The sequence below is a fragment of the Lissotriton helveticus genome, chromosome 1_1 (genome assembly GCF_964261635.1).
Source record: "Lissotriton helveticus chromosome 1_1, aLisHel1.1, whole genome shotgun sequence".
NCBI lineage: Eukaryota > Metazoa > Chordata > Amphibia > Caudata > Salamandridae > Lissotriton > Lissotriton helveticus.
Window position 1 is genome coordinate 1667272366 of NC_136057.1, and position 19083 is coordinate 1667291448.

General features: G+C 44.9%; 1 protein-coding gene across 1 annotated transcript in view; it reads right to left on the bottom strand.

Annotated features, from left to right (window-relative positions):
- LOC144830661 (transmembrane protease serine 12-like) overlaps nt 1-19083 on the bottom strand; it is a 548207-nt gene that overhangs the window by 138631 nt on the left and 390493 nt on the right. The window lies entirely within an intron of this gene.

Genomic DNA, 19083 nt, shown 5'->3' on the forward strand with positions numbered 1-19083 from the left:
CCGGCTAGACTTGTGTCCAGGTTATACTGTACAGCGCTTTCTGAGAGCCAGACTGACTACTCCAAGCCGCGGTTGGAATGGCAGAGGGACCTGGACGTGGAAATGACAGATGAAAAGTGGCTATACTGCTGCTCTAGCAGCAAACGTATATCATTGAATGGGAGACATAGGCTGATCCACTTTAAATTTCTTAACAGGGTGTACTACACCTGTGAACGACTTCACAGGTACGGATTGCGTGAGGACCCGAGGTGCGATCGGTGCGGGGTGCAAGTCGCAGACTTTTTGCATGTGGCGTGGTCCTTCCGGGAGTTGCCCAATTCTGGAATAGGGTGTATGCGGAGGTGAATCGGGTTACGTCCCTTGAGTTAGCTCCTGACCCGCTCCTAGCACTATTAAGTTACTCCAAACCGGTCCATAAGAACCTTAGACGGCTGGTGGACATGTCCTTCCTCTTAGGCAGGAGATGTGTCGCTCTTTGCTGGATGGGGGGCCCCGTGCATACTCTGGAGCAATGGGCTAGGGAAATGCTCTACTGTAGCACACAAACAGAATTATATAGCGAACTGATGCCTCCTGGGAACAGGCCTAAGAACTACTGGTCCCTGTACCTGACTTCAAGACAAGAAGGAGATGCGACCATAGAGGGAGATGCAGCCACGACTATAGGGGCAGAAAATACAAACAGACACATCCTGGTTCTTCTGACGGGACATATGACCAATATTATAACTTCTCCGAGCCAGTCCATACACAGGTAACACAGAGCCTTGACATGAGACACAAACTCGATTTTAGCGACAGAGTGGGCGATATAAGAACGTGATGGAATAACTCTATTATAACTGAATGCCTAATTGGTGTGTATTTAGGACCTGCGTCTTCTGGTGGGATAGCTACATAGATGTCCTGATGTGTTGTCTGATTGAAAACATATTTTATTGAATTTTATATGGTCACCATACAATAAAACATATACCACCTCATTCAAATCTGTCAAATATGTCTTCAGATTAATACCCAACTCACCCCCCTCCCCTAGATGTGTTGTCTAATATGAACTACTTTATGTTTTGAGGTCTCTTTGATCTGCCTGGTAAGGGCTTGATATTGTTTCTGTGATCTGTATGCTCTTTTGATTATGCCAATAAATAAATAATTTATTTTTAAAAAGTATGGAGTGCTGCCATGACTCCAAAGGACCCACTCAAGCTATGGTGTTAAAAACATCAGTAAGAAGAGAAACCCATAGATCAAGAGTTTCCAGGAACATATAAATTGGCTTTTAAGGGGCATGATTCTGATACTGCTCTGGAAATTTCCCCCATATGGAAGCATAAATGAGTATTTCTGGACTTGATAGATGGCAGCTCCAAATGAATAACTGTCCCCGGAGGGTTTTTAAAGATAATTTCAAAATATGACACCCAACCTTCTTCCTCTATATGGACCTCTAAAGAGGAAGCAGCTTGGTCTTTCATATTGGGGGCATTCACAATCTTCCAAAAAGCTTTGGAATCCTTGATTTTAGCTGCCTGTATCAAAGCATCCCAAAATTCCTCCCTCAACGTTTTCAACCTCCTCGTTTGAATGTGTCTGTATTCGTCTCTTAAGTTGCGAATCAACGAGATACCACGAAGAACCTTATGTAGAGCCGCTGTTAAGTTAGAAAAGGCCTTGGTGCAGGCAGAGTTGAACCAACATTCCACGATGGAGATTTACGGGTGAAAGGGTGCGTCAAGCAAAGAATAGTTGCTTTGAGGACTTCTTCAAAGGACTGTTATAAGGAGCTAGATCCTCCTCAGGCTGTAAACAGACTGAGAGAGCTGTATGTTTACTATGAAGCAACTTTGAGAGGACTATTTGATTATCCACCTTCACCCAGTTGAGAATATAACCATTGTTCTTTACTAACAGGGCTTTCCTAACAGTCTTCGATCAGCCCCCAACTTACATAAAAATTAGGGACCATGTGATCACTGAACCCTGTAAAATTCACCTGAATATTGTATAATGTCAATTAAAGGTTCTGTAGATGTTAAGAAGTCAATAATAGAGCCTTTGTCTACACTACCAAATGTTTCCTCCATTTTATTATTTAGCAAGTTCACCGATTTTAGGATGACCAGATTCACCTTCATTAATAAACTGTTCAAAGCATTCCAACACAGATTGTGAACAAAATACACCACATTCTCTCGTTCCTGGTCCACCAGCCCACACCCCGGCTTCTCTAACCTCTAACAAATCCTTAAAATAAAGTCACCCATCCATACAAATGTCCATACCTTAGGTAAAGTCATACGAAGAAAGCAGATCACTGCCCCTTATGGTCAGCACTGGCCGCGTCCTAGCAGTGGTTTTCTAACTTTTCAGCCATCCTGCAAAGCACTGCTGCAAAACATGATGAAAAGACATTGACACAGCCAATAGCTCTTGCAAGGTGAGACCTATTGGCTTTTTCAATGTTTGTTTTATAAACCCTTAAATCAAACCCTTCAACGCTTGCAAGACCCTTTCGGTAAATGAGAAGTCCTCGATATAACCCCCATCCAACTATCAGCATATCCACGCACTGCATGGGTCATCTCTAAGCCTGGCTGACAGTGCAAACACTGGAGGTCGCCTGATAATCTCAGGAGCAGGTGGGGATAGAAAAGTAAGTGCTGTAAGTCAGGACGGAAAGTATTCATCATGGATAGCAAAAACGATCCATATAGGAGAAAGGACTGGCTTTAGCACTGGTGCCACTAGGTGCAACAGTCGTCTTTGGAGCCCCCCCATGACCTCCTTCTGCACTAATTCCATCACTATGACCCTCCAACAGTGTACCTTACCTCTCCATAGTCCCTCTCTGACATACATTTTATTTTTTATAGCGTTACTCAAAGGTCATTCATACTAATTTCTGCGATCTGCATGGTACAAGTTATTTGCAGCTGGCACACTAACCCTCTACGCTGATTTATGATGAGTCCAAAATGGTAATAGACAAAATTCATATCTCACCAGTATGCACATTTTTCACCAGAGTTATCTTGACATGTTTATTCTTGCCTGAATACTGCTGGATGCAAAAGGAAGTTTGCGTGCTTTTAAACCAATAGTTATTATTAAACACAGCACCCCTGCACCGCTCGCACCGCCCTAAAGCCAGCCTGTAATATGTAGGTAAGATGTTCTTTTACTTTAAGGAATGTTATGAATGCAGAATTCCTTACATGTTCTAGAGTGTTAATATTCTGTTAAGCTATGTGTATCATTCAAAGGAGTAGACTTCTTGAAGGTTGTACTGGTCGTGGGTCCTAACAAGAATAAATCTTGAATTCAACTTAGATGTCTCATTTTTGGATTACTTTGATGTAAACTGTATACTACATATTTTGGCGAAGGGATTATTGGACTTGGATCCATCGACAAAATTGGAAAACGTGAGTTATTGGTTTTCATTATAATTGAAGGCAAAACAAATTATATTTCAACAATTGGATCGCATTTTGGATCAGCACTAATTAAATGACTCGCACATCTTATGATATTCGCCTAGCTTATTTCTGGCTGACGGTGATCTATCGTATGTGCTGTTTGGCTTCAATCAGTAACTGTATACTTTGTTTGCTGTGGCGTGTTTGTTCGGCTGTCAGTATCGGGCAGTAAGTTATTTCTATTGACTGTCATTTTCGGGCAGTACTGAGGTATCTCCTACTGTTAATCTACATAAGGCGACGACTGCATCTTTCAAAATTTCAAGTTGCACTTACTGGTTGTCTCGCGTGTACCAGATCGACAAACAACTTTCACGAGCACGGCATTGCTGGCTTGGTCTCGCATTTGGAATTGCGCATATTCAAGATTCTAACTGGTTACATCATTGCGTGTTCCTACTCACGATCCACGTTACGGCCGGCCATTTTTAACTTGATATTGTGGTTGCTTAGCAACAAAAACAAACGAAGGAAATCACGGACATTGATGCATCAGCTGTTTCTTCACAAAGGAAATACGGAGCAAAGCGCTAGCAGTTTAACAGGATAAATACTGTGAATGGTGCTAACATCGTGCTAACAAGGAAGTTTGGTTTTATTCAACTGGACATATTTCAATTAAGGAATTTAACTATTTATTTATTTCTTGAAATTGCTCCTTTATTGAATACTTGTCATTTAAACGGTAATACTGAAATGATTTAGCTTTGTGGCACATATTAGTGAACAGTTTTACAAACTATTTAGCAATTTCGTATTAATCGTTATTCATTATTTTTCAAACATTATTGTAAAATGTCTACCAGCAGTAGCAACAATGTAATGCAGCCTCCTCCATTCCTCGAGTTGCCAGGAAAGCCTATTAAACCTTGGCACAAATGGTTTAGGATCTTTGAAAATTATCTAGAAGCTATTGATGCTGGTAAATACTCTGCTTCTAGAAAAAAAGCTTTACTATTTAATCATCTTGATAATATAGGGCAAGATGTTTTTGATAATCTTCCCATTGTTCCAGCTCCCAGGGGAGATGAAACATGGGATGTTTTTAAAGAGGCTATTACACGTATAAGTAGACAATATGTTGATAAGCCTTCAGTAATGGTTGAACGGCATGAAATTTTTAAACGGAAGCAGTCATCTGATGAATCCATTGAGGACTATTTGGCTACTCTACGTTTTTAGCATCTAAATGTGTTTTTGGAGATTATCTGGATACAGCTTTAAGGGATCAATTTGTTTTTAATTGTTTTAATAAAAAAATACAGGAGAGAATTCTTACATGCAAAAATCCCTCTCTCGATGAGGTTATCGAAATTGCTAGAAGTATAGAGCGTTCAGTGGTTTCTTCTAAGAATTTATCTGGAAGTACCAACAATACTTCTCCAGATATGTCTAGAGTTGCCACAGTTAATGTTGATTCACCTAATAGTGAAACTAGTGTATGCATGGTATCTCATAGAAATGTGTATAAAAAGAACACAGAACGAAAAGGTAGTAGGAGTTGCTACAGATGTGGCTCAAAATTTCATCTGGGTAACAACGCTAATTGTCCTGCGCAGGGAAAACGATGTAACAATTGCAAAAATGTTGGACATTTTTTCAATGTTTGCCATGCACCGAAGCCTAAAGTTAGCGTCAGTCGATTAGATGCGGAGAATTATATTTTATCTGAAGCTATTAACAATATTTCTATTTCTGTTGAGGAAATTAATGCAATTGGTGACGGTGTGAAACGTTGTAAAGGTCCTATTTGTGAGACGAAAATTGGTACTATAGATATGAATGTTACTGCAGACTCTGGGTCACCATTCACGATTTTGGCTGAAAAAACGTTTAATAAATTTTGGTCTCAGAAGCTATTGAAACCTACCACTATCAACCCTAAAGCTTTTGGGGACTTTTATATTACCATGAAAGGGTACTTTGATGATAGTATTTTATTCAAAGGTAGGAATATTTACACAAAGATTTATGTTGCTGTCAACGGAAGAGACATATTAGGTTGGCAGGATCAAGCTTAATTGGGTATTATCCTAAGACCTGGGCATGATGAACCTGTAATACTGGGTGACATGCCAGTTTTATCTATTCAAGAGACTCCTGGGGTGGATGAGTTTTCTAAGAAAATGCATGATAAATTTCCTACTGTCTTTTCTGATAAGATTGGTGTGATTAAGGATTGTGAGCACACCATCAAACTTAAGAGTAATGCTATCCCTCTTAAACAAAAAGTAAGACCTGTACCCTTGTCTGCGCAGGACGATCTCAAAAAATTACTCAAGAATATGTGTGCACAAGGTATTATTAAACAGGTGGAATCCTCTGAGTGGGTTTCTGCGGCGGTCGTCGCACAGAAAAGTTCAGGCGACATACACATATGTGCTGATTTGAGGGTCCTGAATAGAAATATCCTTGTTGATTGCCCTCCCCTTCCTAGGATATATGAAATGTTAGCTAGAGTGGGGGGTAGTAAATATTTTTCAACAATTGATTTACGCTCTGCCTATCATCAGATACCTCTTCATAGAGACTCTCAACACTTAACCACGTATGTCACACCATTTGGTGTGTACAAGAATAAACGCATGCAATTTGGATTGACGTCGGCCGCAAGCGTTTTTCAACGTATTATGGACAAAAATCTTTGGTGATCGTGTTGGAATACAAGCATTTCAGGACGATATCTTGGTCCATACTGAAAGCTTGGATCAACATATTGCTTTGTTGGATGAAGAGTCGGAGAAGTTAGGATCTAATGGCATGACTGTTAATATTGGTAAATGTAAATTTTTAACGCAGGAGGTCAACTATTTAGGGCATAACATTTATTCGGATGGTATAAAACCTAAGATCTCATTGCTTAAAGGGATTAATGATGATAGTGTTCCCACGGATAAAGACTCTCTGCGTGGCTTTTTAGGCTTAAGAGAATACTACGCTCGCTTTGTTCAAGGCTATGCAGTTATTGTGCAACCACTGAGGAATCCTTTAAAAAAGAATATGAAATATATTTGGACAGAAGAGCGTCAAAGAGAGTTTGAATCTGTAAAAAAAACTTATTGTGACGGCTCCAGCAATCAAGCCATTTACACATGGTGTAAATTGTATTATTACAGTCGATGCCAGTGCTAGAGGGTTAGATGTTCTTAGTAAGTTTGTTAATGGCAAGGAATCTACAATTGCATTTGCCTCTCGCACGTTGAATTCTAGTGAGAAGAATTATAGCACAATAGAACGAGAAGCGTTGGCATGTGCTTGGGCTTCTGAGAAATTCGGAATGTATATATGGGGAACTAGATATGAATTACATTCAGATCATAAGCCTTTGATATTCATGTTAGGGGACAGTTGTTCAGCTCAGTTCAAAAGCTTTATTCGATTTGTAGAACAAACCATACAAGCAGAACACATACATATATAACATATATTGCTAAAAAACATCGGAAACACGACAATATAAAAAACAATCGGGAGAAGACCATTATATACATAATAACATACAGTGATAAAAAAGGCATAAAGGACACGACAGTTAAAAAAAGGATCAAAAGGGAGCCATTATACATAGTAGGAGGGGATTCTAAAAACATGATATGACCGGAGTTAGATTTCTACTGTACAAAGCTATAAGTCAAAAAAGACTAGATTCATTTATAATACATAATGTATCCTTTGTACATATAAAGTATTGCACAAAAAATAAATAAGGAAACAAATATACAGACAGGAAACCAAGGTAAGGAAAACGGAACCCAATCCATAATGTCATAAAACTATGGTTTTCCTGGCAACTGTACATTAATAAAATATACAGACAGGGGGCCATGGTAAAACAGGACTCAATCTCAAATATCATAAAACCATGGCTTTCCTGGCAGCTGTACATTTTAATATATATGTCGCTACGAAGAAGCAGATATCCATGTCTTCTAAGGAACTAAGTAGCCGTAAAGCGTTCCTCATGGAACGAACATTGTGTTTTAAAAAGACGGGTTTTAAATATGTTACCCTAAGAAAGTGATAAAATTTGCAAACCAGTAGGAAATGGCAGCAGCTCTGACGAGAAACATTGTCACAAGGGCATGCTATATCCGATCTAAAATTCATCATAGGAAATGCAACAAGATGATGAATGATTCCCAATCGTAAGCGTGTTAAAACAAACCGGTGAGAATTGCGAGTGACACCAGAGAGGTAGGGTTGAAAGCCGGTGGGTAGATTGTAATCCCGGTAAGTCATCACGGTTTGCAGCTTTCCAGACGCCTTTGCACGACCTTCTTTCTTATGACTTAAAAACCTTTGTTTAATGTCTTTTTTTGGGATCGAAACTACAGAACTAGGGTCAAGAAAAATGTCAAACTGAAAAAGGAAATAAAACCAATGGTGTATATACTTGAGCCAGCGGATGCGTGAGGAGTAATCCAACCTGAGACAATCGAGAATAATCTCCTGGGTAAATTGAGTTTCAGACTTAGTCCAGATTGAGCGCCAAAGCAGCAAGGGGTGCAGTGCAGCAAGATCCGAAATAAATTCAATTCCTACTTCTTCATGAATCAGGTCCACTGATGCTGAAGGTGGAACGCATAACAGTTTTCTGAGGAACTTATTTTCGACTCTCTGCACATTAGGACAAACACAATGACCCCAAACCCCCGCTCCATACAATGCTGAGGGCACACATTTTACATTATAGATGTTCATCATGTCTTTGATACTCCTCACCCCCAGTTTAGAAGAGAATCTAAAAATGCTATTAGTGGATCTCTTCGTTTTTAGGCTGATATTTTCAAACTCGGATTGCCATGACCCACTATTGGCAAAGGTGATACCTAAATAACAAAAGGTTTTTACTTGTACCATCTTGACCTTGTCGATAAAAAAGCTAGAATGAGTTTTCTTGGCTTTCATCCCACAGGACATTACAAAGGTTTTAGATTTATTTACTAGTAGCTTCCTACTTTCTATAAACGTCATAAAACTGTCGATGAGGTGCTGTAAACCAATCTGCGTGCGGGACAATAGCACAGCGTCATCCGCATATAATAAAATTGGCACCGGTTTACCTCCAATCAAAGGTGCATCAGCAGGGGTCTGGCACAGTATGGAATCGATTTGGTTAATAAAAAGGGAAAATAAAAGAGGGGCCAGAACGCAACCCTGGCGAATGCCTCTTGAAACTTTGAAAAATGGGGTACATTCGCCAAGTGATCCGTAGCGCACCTTACATGACAGTCTCTCATATAGCCTGGCCAAAAAATGTACACTCTCCTTTGGAGCTCCTACCTCCAACAGAACCTGCCATAATATACGGTGGTCAACCAAGTCAAACGCGCTACTCAGGTCTGCAAAACATAAAAACAAATTCCCCTCTTTAACTACCGTGTATTTGTTGATTAAAAGATCTAAATTTACACATTGTTCTAGTGTCCCCATGCCTTTTCTAAAACCATATTGGACCTTGGTTAAAATATCCTTTTCGTTTGCCCATGTTTCCAGCCTCTGTAACATAATTCGACTCATTACCTTTACAGAGGCATCCAGTAAGGAGATGGGGTGATAATTACCCGCCTCTGATTTACTACCTTTTTTAAATAAAGGGATAATAACGGACTGGCCCCAAGATGGTAGTGAACAACCCTCAGCTGCAGCATTGAAGACCCTCACTAGGATGGGTGCCCACAGATTCATTTCGGCTTTAAGAAGGTCAATAGGTACCCCATCGGGACCAGGGGCCTTTCCTCCTTTGCTATCAGACAAGCCTTCATAAACCTCCTCCAAGGAAATTCCCAGTGGTAGGGGCAACCAGGCTGAAACCACTTGGGCAGGAATTTCTAGGGGCTTCCCTTCCGGGTTAAAAATATTAGAGAAATGTTCGATCCATGCGTTACATGCTTTGTAAGATGTTAATTCCGGGATCCCCTCGGTGTTTAAAAAGGGGCTATTTATGGTCTCCCAGTAGAGTTTACTATTTTGGGTTTGCGCAGCTTGATTAAGATTGTCCCAAGCTTCTTCTTGCAGGACCTTTTTCCTGTTAGAAAGGGCCTCCTTGTATTTAACACGCAAAGTTTTAATATTATTATGATTGCGTGGTTTAAAACATAGGGCCTTTTTAAGTTCACGTAAGGACAAGGTACAGGGTTTGTCAAACCATCCCAGCCTAGTTACTCAGGTTTTAGATTGCTTCTTAGTAAATACAACTTCTATGGCTGTGTTTATTCTAATGTAACTTGACACCATAGTTGCCGTGTTGGTGACTTCCCCTAAACAATAAGAAATCTCGCTCCTACATTTTTCCACGACCTCCTTAAGTTTTTTCGCGGGATCAATTCCGGCCCACTTGATCCTTGGGCCATTTGGTCTTGTAGGGACTATATCAGTAGAACAAAATTCATTAACGGGAGGCTTACAACCCCACCCTAATAGGGTTAAAAAGATACTATTATGGTCGCCAAGGGATTCTTCCCTCACCCATAAGTTGGTAAATTCGGTAGTGTTTGAAAGCAAAATATGATCAATATTGGTATTGGCATATCTGCCTGTAAATGTAGGGCAAGTATACTTAGACTTGTTTCTGTTACAACTAAGCAGGTCTAGATCAAATTCGGCTATCATATTATTTAAAAGACTACCATAATTACAGTGTGGAAAGTGAAGGGAATCCACTTTATCTGTCACCCCATTATTGCCTTGCTCTCTCCTAAAACCGCATGGGTTACCTGGAGCTAAGGGGCATGGCTGAATGTTAAAATCGCCAGCCCACAGGATGACTGCCACTCTGCGAGAGGATGCCAGTACACTTTTGAGTTCGGTTTCCAGGGGAAATAAAATATTTCCCCTAGAAGCATCAAAGATGTTATTATAAAAATTAACATGGATTAAATCTCTAGATTTATTGGCCTCCAACCGTAACACCTGACTATGGGGTTCAATAAAGGAATAACTTTTGGTTTTAAAATCAATCATCTTATTAGATATTAACATCAATAGACCGCCCTTAGCTCTGCCCGATGGGGAGTTGGATGCGTTGAGGCAATATGATGCATAACCCTCTACATAAATTGGTTCTTTGCACCACGTTTCTTGAAGACAGATAATGTCGTGACCGGCCCCTATAAATTCCTCCCAGAAAGGGGTATTCAATTTACCTGAAATACCTGCTATATTCCAGGTAACAAAATTAAGCCCTGCCAATATAACTGCTGTATGAGTAACCCTGTCTCGTTGTGGGGCGGGCGATATGTCAGAGGCAAGCTGCTTGTCACCTATTGGCTCTTTAAATAACTCCTGATGGGCCGCTGAAATAGCTACTTCGATATCAAAGATCCTACATGGGGTATGAGGACCTACTTTGTTTGTAATAAGATTTAGGTCAATAAGTAGGTCAGGGGCTGTACGAGTTTCTTGGAGAGTAGCCAAGGTGCTACCTGTCGTCACATCTGACCCCTGGTCCCCATGGGCAAAGTTATCCCTAGATGGAGTGGCCAAAGGTCAATCGACCATTTCCAAACAATCAAACCTATTACTAACTGGGATGCCCCTCGACCCCCCCGCGGTAGGGTGGTCGCTATTTTGGCGCCACGGCCGCTGACCCCACTCTCTACTTTTGTTCTTCTGTGGATACCAAGAACCTGTGTTGTTCCACGTGCGCTCAGATGGTTGTTCCCAGTTTGGGACTGTCGAATGTTGGCGCTCAGATGGTTGCACCCAATTGGGAGCTACCAGGGGCTGACACTCCGGAGGTTGTACCCAGATTGGTACTGTCGGGTACTGGCAATCAGGAGGTGGCACCCAGTTTGGTGCTATCGGGTGCTGCAGCTCAGGTGGTTGCACCCAATTTGAAACCAACGGGAACTTGCGCTCAGGTGGTTGTGCCCATTTTGGAGCTATCGGGGGCGGGCGCACAGATGGCTGTACCCAGTTAGGAATTATCGGGTGCTGGCGCTCAAGAGGATATACCCAATTAGGTGCTGCCATATTCTGGTGACTACGTTCATAGGGATAGAAGGTGGAGAGGCGATGGGCATCAATTCCCCCCTTCTTTGCCAAAGCGGGCCAGGAACAAATATAATCCACCATATCTGGATCATCGCAGGTCACTATGATACAGTCTCCCTGAATGTTTTTAGGTTCATCCCTAATCCATGGCACTCTGCGTACTGCTGAGATTCGACTATTTTGGGGAGATTGAAGGGACCTGTTCATAGTAAGCCACTGTGAGACCTTGTTCCAAAGGGACCAAGATGGCTCCTCCTTATTTGTAGGTAGCTCAGGGACCCCAGTAAGAATGATGGTGTAGGGAGACGCTTCTGGTGATAAGTGGACGGGGCGCCTTAACCTGGAACCCCTTTTACCCTCATCAGGTCGAGTCGACGATGGGTGCTGGGGTAAAAGAGGGGTGGTGGGCCTTTTATTTGATGGTTGAGACAGACCCTTGTTGGGCGCAGACTGGGTGGACTGAGTAGGCTGAGTGGGGTTGGGCTGAGAAGAGAGGGTGGCCGTGTTTTCGGTCATACGCACACTCCCTAGGGGGGGTTGAAGAAGATGTTTCTGGCTTTTTATGCTTAGTTAAATTAAGCTGAGATTTTGATGTCGAAGAGCAGTTAACTACGCTATCCAACTGAACCCCTTGTGTTCCTGATCTAGAAGGGATTGTTATACCCACCCCATGTTTTACTTGGGCCAGGCTAAGCTGAGTCGATGGCTTCTGGGTAAGAGTGGCTAGTTGTTTTTCAATCGACATAATGCTTAGTTCTAGGGGTTTCAAAACATGATGTAGTAGTTCCCTAATATTCGCTAGAAGTTGGGAGTTGGCATCACCCAAGGTACAGACATCCCCTTCTTTAGGCATGGGCGCTGAATATGATATTGGTTCCAGTATGTTGATAGATAACGAATTAAGATCCATTGAGGCACCCTGTGGTGGAATAGTGGTTGCCCCTTTCTTATTGGTGATAGCAGATTGATGGATCGTGGGATTACTTTTCTTTAGGTCTTTAACCTGTTTTGGAACAGCACCCTCCTTGGCCCCTGTTGGCTGGATCTCGGGGCATGGATCTTGAGATAGCAATGACTGAAGGTCTGGGGAGTTCTCAAGGTTCTCCGTGGAGTCAAGATCAGAAGTAATGTTGGTAGCTGACAGGTCAACCGTATTCGGGATGGAGTGGACCTCAGCTATAACATTTGGTTGTAGTAACACCGGGATGGATGTGGTCAACTGAAGTGGCGATTTGCTGATGCTAAAAGGCCCAGGGAGGACCTCCTAGCAGTTGCCAAGTCCTGTGACACCCTCCGCTCCAGTAAAGAAATACTTAGATTAATGGCCTCATTAGTTCTAGTAATAAATTGGTCGAGCGGCCCAGTGAGCGAGGCAGTTTTCATGGCCGTCTTGCTTCTAGAACCCCTGGTCATGGTAGGGAAGAGTAGAAAATATTTGGTCTGATAATATAGCGATGGTATGAAACAACAAAAGTACCTTAGTAGGAGAGCGTATAGATCAAATCGTAGGGCAAAGGGGGGTGGCCCAGCCCGGCCTCGCTCGGTCTCAAACGGGCCCGCCCTTGGCCCGGGCTTCGCCCGGCGTCCCGCGAGACGGGTGTACTGACGCTTTTAAGCGCCTCCTGGCGCTGAGAGGTGACACTGCAAGCCGCTGAGCGCTCTGGGAGTTGTGGTCCTCCTCTCGCTCGTCTCCGCTCGGCTGCCTCGCTCCAGGTGGTCAGTGAGCGTGAGGCAGCGGGAGACAAGCGGGCGGGTCCTGGCGGCGTCAGCAGCAAGCTCGTGGCAATTCCCCAGGTCTTTACAGGTACGAGTGGCAACAAGCAGCAACAGGCAAAAAGAAAGGTTTCCCCCTCCACAGTGGGTGTACTGACGCTTTTAAGCGCCTCCTGGCGCTGAGAGGTGACACTGCAAGCCGCTGAGCGCTCTGGGAGTTGTGGTCCTCCTCTCGCTCGTCTCCGCTCGGCTGCCTCGCTCCAGGTGGTCAGTGAGCGTGAGGCAGCGGGAGACAAGCGGGCGGGTCCTGGCGGCGTCAGCAGCAAGCTCGTGGCAATTCCCCAGGACTTTACAGGTACGAGTGGCAACAAGCAGCAACAGGCAAAAAGAAAGGTTTCAAATAAGGCTTCGTGTAGATTGATTCGCATTTTGTCAAAATTACAGGAATTTAATTTTGAAATTAAGTATATTCCTGAAGGAAAGAATGTAAGAGCTGATTTTCTGTCCAGTTTACCATCTGATTCTGATGATTTGAGTGAGTCCCACTGTCCTGAAGTAGCGCTCACCTCCCTACAGTCGCCGTGACTCGCTCCTCTCCCACGAGCCGAGTGGTCGCTCCCAGGGTCCCTGCTGACTGCTGGTATCGTAGCGCTCAATTGCTGATTACATTGCCTTATTTTATTACGTGCTGTATGCTGGCTTAGCGCTTTGCTGTAGTAGCGCTTTGTGCATTCTATCTGTGCTGCTTAAGTTTGTTTCAGCGCGTTTGCCGATAGCGCTCCGCTGTGCCCCCCCCCTCCGCCTCCATTTTGTTTGTTGTGCTAGTCCTCGTGTGCCCGCCCCGCCTCCCAGCTGAGACGCCCTCCCACTGTCCTGAAGTAGCGCTCACCTCCCTACAGTCGCCGTGACTCGCTCCTCTCCCACGAGCCGAGTGGTCGCTCCCAGGGTCCCTGCTGACTGCTGGTATCGTAGCGCTCAATTGCTGATTACATTGCCTTATTTTATTACGTGCTGTATGCTGGCTTAGCGCTTTGCTGTAGTAGCGCTTTGTGCATTCTATCTGTGCTGCTTAAGTTTGTTTCAGCGCGTTTGCCGATAGCGCTCCGCTGTGCCCCCCCCCTCCGCCTCCATTTTGTTTGTTGTGCTAGTCCTCGTGTGCCCGCCCCGCCTCCCAGCTGAGACGCCCTCCCACTGTCCTGAAGTAGCGCTCACCTCCCTACAGTCGCCGTGACTCGCTCCTCTCCCACGAGCCGAGTGGTCGCTCCCAGGGTCCCTGCTGACTGCTGGTATCGTAGCGCTCAATTGCTGATTACATTGCCTTATTTTATTACGTGCTGTATGCTGGCTTAGCGCTTTGCTGTAGTAGCGCTTTGTGCATTCTATCTGTGCTGCTTAAGTTTGTTTCAGCGCGTTTGCCGATAGCGCTCCGCTGTGCCCCCCCCCTCCGCCTCCATTTTGTTTGTTGTGCTAGTCCTCGTGTGCCCGCCCCGCCTCCCAGCTGAGACGCCCTCGCCCCTCCCCTCCACCACCCATATATGACAGTTCTTCCCGCGCGCAGCGTTTACGCGCAGCGTTCGCGCCCAATCCGCGCCGAAGGTGCGCCAAAGGTAAGCCCGTCTACGCCCGTCCGCGCCTGGACCGCGCCCAGCGCCAGACCCCCTGCCCCTTGCGCTGCCCAGCCCCCCCGCATTACCTACGATGCCGCCACCCTCCTAGCCCTTAACCCCGGTCGCGCCCCCAACTGCGTCCAAGCCGCCCCTGGACACACCCATGGACCTTTCTCCTGCTACTCCTGCAAATTCAGCGGCACCGACAACATCTCCGCTACGATCACGCCACAGACTCTCGACCCCAACCACCTACAGTGCATCCTTCTCAACACCCGATCGGTCCACAGACACGCCATTGACCTATGGAATCTACTAGACACCATCTCTCCGGACGTCGCCTTCCTAACAGAAACTTGGATGAACGCTTCCTCCGCCCCAGACATCACCATTGCCATCCCTGAAGACTATAAGATCACACGCAAGGACCGTACCGGCCATACAGGAGGAGGAATCGCTATCGTCCATAAGAAATCAATCCGCATCTCAACCAGCTCTGACGCCAACCTCGCTAACTCCGAACACCTTCACTTCCAGATCCACATCGACCCCAAGACCACACTCAGAGGCACCCTCCTCTACAGACCACCAGGACCCCGCGCAAAATTCAGTGAAGACATCACAGACTTCATCACTCCTCACGCGCTCCCCTCCAAAGACTACATCCTTCTGGGAGACCTCAACTTTCACCTTGAAAAGATCAACGACCGCAACACCACCACCCTCTTGGACAATCTCGCCAACCTCGGACTTAAACAACTAGTCACTTCCCCCACCCACATCGCAGGTCACACACTCGACCCCATCTTCACCTCCAGCAATCATATCTCCTTCAGCCATACTACGGATCTCCTCTGGACTGACCACAGCTGCGTTCACTTCACCTACAACAAACCAAAACCCACCAACAACCTCCAACCAACTCTGCAAAGAAAGTGGAACAAAATCACCACGGACCAGATCTCCGCATCGCTCCTTCTAAACACCCCAGCCCACTCTTCTAACGCAAACAAAGCCGCCGCCAACCTCACCCTATGGTTATCCAACACCGCCGACACCTTAGCACCACTGAAGAAACGTCAAAGCAAACCTGGCAGCAAAAAGGCCTCATGGTTCAACGATGATCTTAAGAAGTCCAAGAAACTCTGCCGCTCCCTTGAAAAGGCCTGGAAAAAAGACCCAACCACTAGCACCAAGGACGCCTTCAAACACGCCACCCGCACTCACCACCAACTAATCCGAAAGGCCAAGAAAACAGCACTCAAGGATCGACTTGACAACAACGCCCACAACAGCAAGGAACTTTTCAACATCGTCAAGGAATTTTCCAATCCCTCGGCCAACTCCAACGACATCACCCCCTCTCAAGCCCTCTGCGACTCCCTAGCCTCATTCTTCCACAACAAGATTGCAGACATCCACAACAGCTTCGACAACCAACCCGGAAACCAGCCCACCCTACCAATTGCTGAACATTCTCCCCCCGTGAACACCCTTAACAACTGGAACCCAATCTCCACTGAGGACACAATCCGCCTGATGAATTCCATCCACTCAGGATCCCCCACAGACCCATGTCCTCACCACATCTTCAACAAAGCAGACTCCGTCATAGCACCGCACCTCCGAGAAGTCATCAACTGCTCCTTCAACTCCGCCATCTTCCCTGAAGACTGGAAACACGCTGAACTCACCGCCCTTCTGAAAAAACCCACAGCGGACCCCACCGAACTCAAAAATTACCGCCCCATCTCGCTCCTTCCATTCCCGGCCAAAGTCATCGAGAAAGCTGTCAACAACCAGCTCGCCGCCTTCCTCGAAGCCAACAAATCCCTCGACTCCTCACAATCTGGCTTTCGAGCAAAACACAGCACTGAGACCGCCCTCATCGCAGCAACAGACGACATTCGAACTCTACTGGACAATGGAGACACAGTCGCCCTCATCCTCCTCGACCTCTCTGCAGCATTCGATACAGTCTGCCACGGCACCCTTCTACAACGCCTCAATAACATCGGAATCCAAGGAAAAGCACTTGAATGGATCACTTCGTTCCTCACCGGAAGAACCCAGAGAGTCCGCCTTCCACCATTCAAGTCCGAGGCCACTGAAGTCATCTGTGGCGTACCACAAGGATCCTCTCTCAGCCCCACCCTCTTCAACGTATACATGAGCCCCCTCGCGGCCATCGCCCGCCAACACAACCTCAACATCATCTCGTACGCGGATGACACTCAACTAATCCTTTCTCTCACCAATGACCCCAGCACCGCCAAAACTAACCTACACGAAGGAATGAAAGAAGTTGCTGAATGGATGAAACAAAGCCGTCTCAAACTGAACTCTGACAAAACAGAAGTCCTCATCTTAGGTACATCCCCCTCTGCATGGGACGACTCCTGGTGGCCGGAAGCCCTCGGAAAAGCACCCATCCCGACAGACCACGCACGGAACCTAGGCGTCATCCTGGACTCTTCAATCTCAATGAACAGACAAGTCAGCGCCGTATCCTCTTCCTGCTTCAACATTCTTCGCATGCTCAGAAAAACATTTCGCTGGATCCCCACCGAAACAAGGAAAACAGTCACCCATGCTCTGGTCACGAGCCGACTGGACTACGGAAACACCCTCTACGCAGGCACTACCGCTAAACTCCAGAAGAAACTCCAACGTATCCAAAACGCCTCAGCCAGGATCATATTAGACATCCCCCGCAACGAACACATCTCCGGTCACCTTAAAGACCTCCACTGGCTACCCGTCAATAAGAGGATCACTTTCCGACTGCTAACCCACGCACACAAATCACTCTACAACATCGGACCAGAATGCCTCAACTCACGACTGTCCTTCTACACCCCCTCCCGCCAACTACGTTCTTCCAGCCAAGCCCTCGCCAATGTACCTCGCATCAACAAGACCACAATGGGAGGCAGATCCTTCTCATACCTGGCTGCTAAAACATGGAATTCTCTCCCCGCTTACCTTTGCCTTACCCAGAACCACCTAGCATTCAGAAAGCAACTTAAAACGTGGATATTTGACAAGTGATACTCCTCCCCTTCCTAAGCGCCTTGAGACCCCCTGGGTATGTAGTGCGCTATATAAATTCTCTGACTTGACTTGACTTGACTTGACTCTGGTAAAAATTTTGATGATGTGGAGTATGTTTTTACTGTTCATGATATTAATGAACAGTTCAAAATTTCGGAGTCAGAAAGGTTGAATAGTTCCGTAAAAGATGATTGTTTAACTCAGGTGAAGAAGTTTCTGGTTAAGGGTTGGCCACATGATAGAAATATGTCCATGGAATTGAGCAATTTTGCTCAAGTTGCAACTGAATTGTCAGTAGTGAATGATATTGTAATGGGACAGGATTTATTTGTTCCACCTGCGAGTTCAAGATCTAATGTTGCCTTAGCCCATGAGGGCCATTTAGGGCTTTCTGCCACTGTTAAGAAGATAAGACAGACATACTGATGGCCTGGGATTGACGGTCAGGTAAAGAGACATGTGGACACTTGTTCAGAATGCTTATGCTCGGACAAGTATTGGAAAACTTCGAATAGTCCTCCAATACCAGTCAATTGGCCTGGTAATGCTTGGGAAAAGATTGGGTTAGATTTCACTGGTCCCTTAAATATAGTTGGGTGTGATAAGAGATTTTTGATTGTAGCCATAGATTACTATTCGAAATGGCTTTACTTTTCATTTGTTAGTAATGCAGATTCAGCTTCAGCTGTTGCTTTCTTAAAGTTTTTGTTTCAAATGGAAGGAAGGGTGAAAGAAGTGGTTACGGATAATGGATCTCATTTTGTTTCTGGAATATTTGAGGATTTTCTTCTTAAACAAGATGTTAAGCATATAAGAGTAACTTTGGATAGTCCAGCCTCCAATGGCCTAGTGGAGAGAGCGAATAGGTTGATAAAAGAGGGAATTCAGACTGCAGTGGCAAATAATTTGAATGTATTAAGGGGTAGGAAACCTATTTCATCAATCACTCCATCTTGGTTGTTGGGAAAAGTTGGACAGTGTCATAATATTGATTTGAGGAAAGTTAGGCAACGTGTTGAGGAAAAACAAAACAGATATAAGACAAATTAAGACAAGAAAATGCATGTTTTCTAAATAATTGTGGAGGTTTCCAAGTACCAATGTGCTGGGTTGGATTGGAGAGAAAAATCGGCCCGGGCACCCCAAAAAAAAGTGCCCCACATTTGGGTATTGTCTTTTCACAAACACTGCTTCAGCGAAGTTTTATGAAAAGGAAGGGGGTGGGAGGC